This window comes from Dromiciops gliroides, chromosome X (assembly GCF_019393635.1).
Source record: "Dromiciops gliroides isolate mDroGli1 chromosome X, mDroGli1.pri, whole genome shotgun sequence".
Taxonomy (NCBI): Eukaryota; Metazoa; Chordata; class Mammalia; order Microbiotheria; family Microbiotheriidae; genus Dromiciops; species Dromiciops gliroides.
The window spans coordinates 78,427,293-78,433,523 of NC_057867.1; positions in this window are offsets into that span (position 1 = coordinate 78,427,293).

A 6,231-nucleotide genomic window follows, 5' to 3' on the forward strand; every position below is an offset into this window, starting at 1 on the left:
GGGGACTGATAGAAGGGAGGACAAAAGCAAGGGAGAAAAGGGTAAAGAAAAGAGAGGGGGGTGATAAAAAGGGAGGGCAGATGGGGGAGGCAGGGGTAAGAAGTAAAACACGTCGGTGAGGAGGAATAGGGTGAAAGAAGGGGGGAAAAGTAGAAAGGGGGTAAATAGAATGGAGGGGAATAGACAGTCAGTAATAATAACTGTGAATGTGAATGGGATGAACTCTGCTATAAAACGGAAGCGAATTGCAGAGTGGATTAAAAACCAGAATCCTACAATATGCTGTTTACAAGAAACACATTTGAAGCAGAGAGATACGCAGAGAGTAAAGGTAAAAGGCTGGAGCAGAATATATTATGCCTCAGCTAAAGTAAAAAAAAGCAGGGGTAGCAATCCTTATCTCAGACAAAGTGCAGGCAAAAATAGATCTCATTAAAAGAGATAAGGAAGGAAATTACATCTTACTTAAAGGTACTATAGATAATGAAGTAATATCAATATTAAATATGTATGCGCCAAGTGGTATAGCATCCAAGTTCTTAGAGGAGAAGTTAAATGAGTTACAAGAGGAATTAGACAGTAATACTATACTAGTGGGGGATCTGAATCTCCCCCTCTCAGAATTAGATAAATCTAGCCAAAAAATAAATAAGAAAGAAGTGAATGAGGTGAATAGATTACTAGAAAAGTTAGACATGATAGATGTCTGGAGAAAATTGAATGGGGATAGAAAGGAATATACCATTTTCTCAGCAGTACATGGCACATTTTCAAAAATTGACCATGTATTAGGGCACAAAAACATCATAGTCGAATGTAGAAAGGCAGAAATAGTAAATGCATCCTTCTCAGATCATGATGCAATAAAAATTACATGTAAGAAAGAGCCAGGGAAAAGTAGAATGAAAATCAATTGGAAACTAAATAATTTCATTCTAAAGAATGAATGGGCCAAACAAGAAATCATAGAAACAATCAATAACTTTATCCAAGAGAATGACAATAATGAGACAACATACCAAAATCTACGGGATGCAGCCAAAGCAGTGCTTAGGGGAAAATTTATAGCTCTAAATGCTTACATGAATAAAAAAGAGAAAGAGGAGATTAATGAATTGGGCATGCAACTTAAAAAGCTAGAAAAAGAACAAATTAGAAATCCCCAATTAGACACTAAATTAGAGATCCTGAAAATTAAAGGAGAAATTAATAAGATTGAAAGCAAAAAAAACTATAGAATTAATCAATAAAACTAAGAGCTGGTTTTATGAAAAAAAACCAATAAAATAGATAAAATCTTGGTTAATTTGATTAAAAAAAAGAAAGAAGAAAACCAAATTACCAGTATCAAAAATGAAAAGGGTGATGTTACCACCAATGAAGTGGAAATTAAGTCAATAATTAGGAATTATTTTGCCCAACTGTATGCCAATAAATTTGACAATCTAAATGAAATGGATGAATATTTACAAAAATACAAACTGCCCAGGTTAACGGAAGAAGAAATAAAATCCTTAAATAAACCCATATTAGAAAAAGAAATTGAACATGCCATTAATGAACTCCCTAAGAAAAAATCCCCAGGGCCAGCTGGGTTTACGGGTGAATTTTACCAAACATTTAAAGAACAATTAATTCCAATATTATACAAATTATTTGGAAAAATAGGTGAAGAAGGAGTTCTACCAAATTCGTTTTATGACACAAATATGGTGGTGATACCAAAACCAGGCAAAGCAAAAACAGAGAAAGAAAATTATAGACCAATTTCCCTAATGAATATTGATGCTAAAATCTTAAATAAGATATTAGCAAGGAGGTTACAGCCAGTGATCACCAGGATAATACACTATGACCAGGTGGGATTTATACCAGGAATGCAGGGCTGGTTCAACATTAGAAAAACTATTAACATAATCAACCACATCAATAAGAAAACCAACCAAAATCATATGATTATCTCAATAGATGCAGAGAAAGCTTTTGACAAAGTACAGCACCCATTCCTAATAAAAACACTAGAGAGTTTAGGAATAGGGGAAGCTTTCCTTAGAATAATAAACAGTATCTACCTAAAGCCATAAGCAAGTATTATATGCAATGGAGATAAATTAGAGGCCTTCCCAATAAGATCAGGGGTGAAACAGGGATGTCCATTATCACCCCTATTATTTAATATTGTCCTAGAAATGTTAGCTTTAGCAATCAGAGAAGAAAAAGGAATTAAAGGAATTAGAATAGGCAAGGAGGAAACAAAACTATCACTCTTTGCAGATGATATGATGGTATACTTAAGGAATCCTCGAGAATCAAGTCAAAAATTACTTGAAACAATTAACAACTTTAGCAAAGTAGCAGGATATAAAATAAATCCACATAAATCATCAGCATTTCTATACATGACCAACAAAGTGCAGCAGCAAGAGATAGAAAGAGAAATTCCATTTAAAGTAACGGTAGATAATATAAAATACTTGGGAGTCTACTTGCCAAGACAAACCCAGGAACTCTATGAACACAACTACCAAACCCTCTTCACACAAATCAAATCAGATCTAAATAATTGGAAAGATATCAATCGCTCATGGATAGGCAGAGCTAATATAGTAAAAATGACAATACTGCCTAAATTAATTTACTTATTCAGTGCCATACCAATCAGACTACCTAAAAATTATTTTATACAGCTAGAAAAAATAATAACAAAATTCATCTGGAAAAACAAAAAATCAAGAATATCCAGGGAAATAATGAAAAAAAATTCACAGGAAGGCAGGTTAGCGGTACCAAACCTGGAGCTTTACTGTAAAGCGGCAGTCATCAAAACTATCTGGTACTGGCTAAAAAATAGAGTGGTAGATCAATGGAATAGGCTAGGCTCAGGAAATGCAGTAGTAAATGACACTAGTAATGTAGTGTTTGATAAACCCAAAGACTCCAGCTTCTGGGATAGGAACTCAGTATTTGACCAAAACTGCTGGGAAAACTGGAAGGTAGTATGGCAGAAATTAGGCATAGACCAACATCTGACACCTTATACTAAAATAAGGTCAAAATGGATACACGATTTAGACATAAGAGGTGATACCATAGGTAAATTAGGAGAGAAAGGAATAGTCTACCTATCAGACCTTAGGAAAGGAAAACAGTTTCTGACCAAACAAGAGATAGAGTATATATATTATAAAATGCAAAATGGATGATTTTGATTACATTAAATTAAAAAATTTCTGTACAAACAGAAGCAATGCATCCAAAATTAGAAGGGAGGCAGAAAGCTGGGAAACAAATTTTGAGGCCAGTGCTTCTGATAAAGGCCTCATCTCTAAAATATATAGGGAATTAAATCAAATTTATAAGAATCCAAGTCATTCCCCAATTGAGAAATGGTCCAAGGATATGAACAGGCAGTTTTCTGATGAAGAAATCAAAGCTATCTATTCCCATATGAAAAAATGCTCTAAATCTCTAATGATTAGAGAGATGCAAATTAAAACAACTCTGAGGTACCACCTGACACCTATCAGATTGGCTAAAATGACAAAAAAGGAAAATAATAAATGTTGGAGAAGCTGTGGAAAAATTGGAACACTAATGCATTGTTGGTGGAGCTGTGAACTGATCCAACCATTCTGGAGAGCAATTAGGAATTATGCCCAAAGGGCGATAAAGCTGTGCATACCCTTTGACCCAGCAATTCCACTTTTAGGTCTTTTTCCCAAAGAAATCATGGAAGGGGGAAAGGGACCCACATGTACAAAAATATTTATAGCTGCTCTTTACCTGGTAGCAAGGAATTGGAAGTTGAGGGGGTGCCCATCAATTGGGGAATGGCTGGACAAGTTGTGGTATATGAATACAATGGAATACTATTGTGCTGTAAGAAATGATGAGCAGGAGGAGTTCAGAGAAACCTGGAGGGTCTTGCGTGGGCTGATGATGAGTGAGATGAGCAGAACCAGAAGAACATTGTACACAGTAACATCAACATTGAGTGTTGACCTACTGTGATGGACTATATTCTTCTCACCAATGCAATGGTACAGAAGAGTTCCAGGGAACTCATGATAGAAGAGGATCTCCAAATCCAAGAAAAAAAAAAAAAAGAACTGTGGAGTATAGATGCTGATTGAACCATACTATTTCTTTTATTTTGGGTGCTGTTGTTTGTTTTTTTTCTATTTTGAGGTTTTGCAACACTGCTCTGATTTTTTCTCTTGTAACAGGATTAATGCAGAAATAGGATTAATGTTATTATGTGTGTGTGTATATATATGTGTGTGTGTGTGTGTGTGTGTGTATGTATGTATGTATGTAGATATATAGATATATAGATATAACCTATATCAGATTACCTGCTGTCTAGGGGAGGGGGGAGGGAGAGGAGGGAGGGGAGGGAGGGAGAAAAATCTGAAATTGTAAAGCTTGTATAAACAAAAGTTGAGAACTATCTTTACATGTAACGGAAAAAAATAAAATACCTTATACATAAAAAAAAAATGAAAGGGGTGATTTCACCACCAATGAAGTGGAAATTAAAGCAATAATTAGGAACTATTTTGCCCAACTGTATGCCAAGAAATTTGACAATCTAAATGAGACGGATAATTATTTACAAAAATACAAACTGCCCAGGTTAACTGAAGAGGAAATAAAATCCTTAAATAAGCCCATATCAGAAAAAGAAAGTGAACATGCCATTAATGAACTCCCTAAGAAAAAATCCCCAGGGCCAGCTGGGTTTACAGGTGAATTCTACCAAACATTTGAAGAATAATTCATTCCAATATTATTCAAATTATTTGGAAAAAATAGGTGAATAGGAGTTCTACCAAATTCCTTTTATGACACAAATATGGTGGTGATACCAAAACCAGGCAGAACGAAAACAGAGAAAGAACATTATAGGCCAATTTCCCTAATGAATCAACATTCATGCGAAAATCTTAAATAAGATATTAGCAAGGAGGTTACAGCCAGTGATCACCAGGATAATACACTATGACCAGGTGGGATTTATACCAGAAATGCAGGGCTGGTTCAGCATTCGGAAAACTATTAACATTATCAACCACATCAATAAGAAAAGCAACCAAAATCATACGATTATCTCAATAGATGCAGAGAAAGCTTTTGACAAAATACAGCACCCATTCCTAATAAAAACACTAGAGAGCTTAGGAATAGGTGGTGCTTTCCTTAAAATAACAAGCAGTATCTACCTAAAACCATCAGCAAGCGTTATATGTGATGGAGATAAGTTAGAGGCCTCCCCAGTAAGAGCAGGGGTGAAACGGGGATGTCCATTACCACCCCTATTATTTAATATTGTACTAGAAATGTTAGCGTTAGCAATCAGAGAAGAAAAAAGGAATTAAAAGAATTAGAATAGGCAAGGAGGAAGCAAAACTATCACTCTTTGCAGATGATATGATGGTATGCTTAGAGAATCCTAGAAAATCAACTAAAAATTACTTGAAACAATGAACAACTTTAGCAAAGTAGCCAGATATAAAATAAATCCACATGAATCATCAGCATTTCTATAACATGACTAACAAAGTGCAGCAGCAAGAGATAGAAAGAGAAATTCCATTTAAAGCAAAGGTAGACGATATAAAATACCCGGGAGTCTTCCTGTCAAGACAATCCCAGGAACTCTATGAACACAATTACCAAACACTTTTCACACAAATCAAATCAGATCTAAATAATTGGAAAAATATCAACTGCTCATGGATAGGCCGAGCTAATATGATAAAAATGACAATTCTACCCAAATTAATTTACTTATTCAGTGCCGTACCAATCAGACTACCTAAAAATTATTCTATAGAGCTAGAAAAAATAATAACAGAATTCATCTGAAAAACAAAAGGTCAAGAATATCACAGGAAGAATATGCACAGGAAGGTGGGCTAGCTGTACCAAATCTGAAGCTTTACTATAAAGCAGCGGCCATCAGAACTATTTGGTACTGGCCAAGAAATAGAAGGGAGGATCAATGGAACAGGCTAGGCACAGGAGACACAGTAGTAAATGACTTTAGCAACGTACTGTTTGATAAACCCAAAGACTCCAGCTTCTGGGATAGGAACTCAGTATTTAACAAAAAGTGCTGGGAAAACTGGAAGATAGTAGGGCAGAAATCAGGCATAGACCAACATCTGACACCTTATACTAAAATAAGGTCAAAATGGATACACGATTTAGACATAAGAGGTGACACCA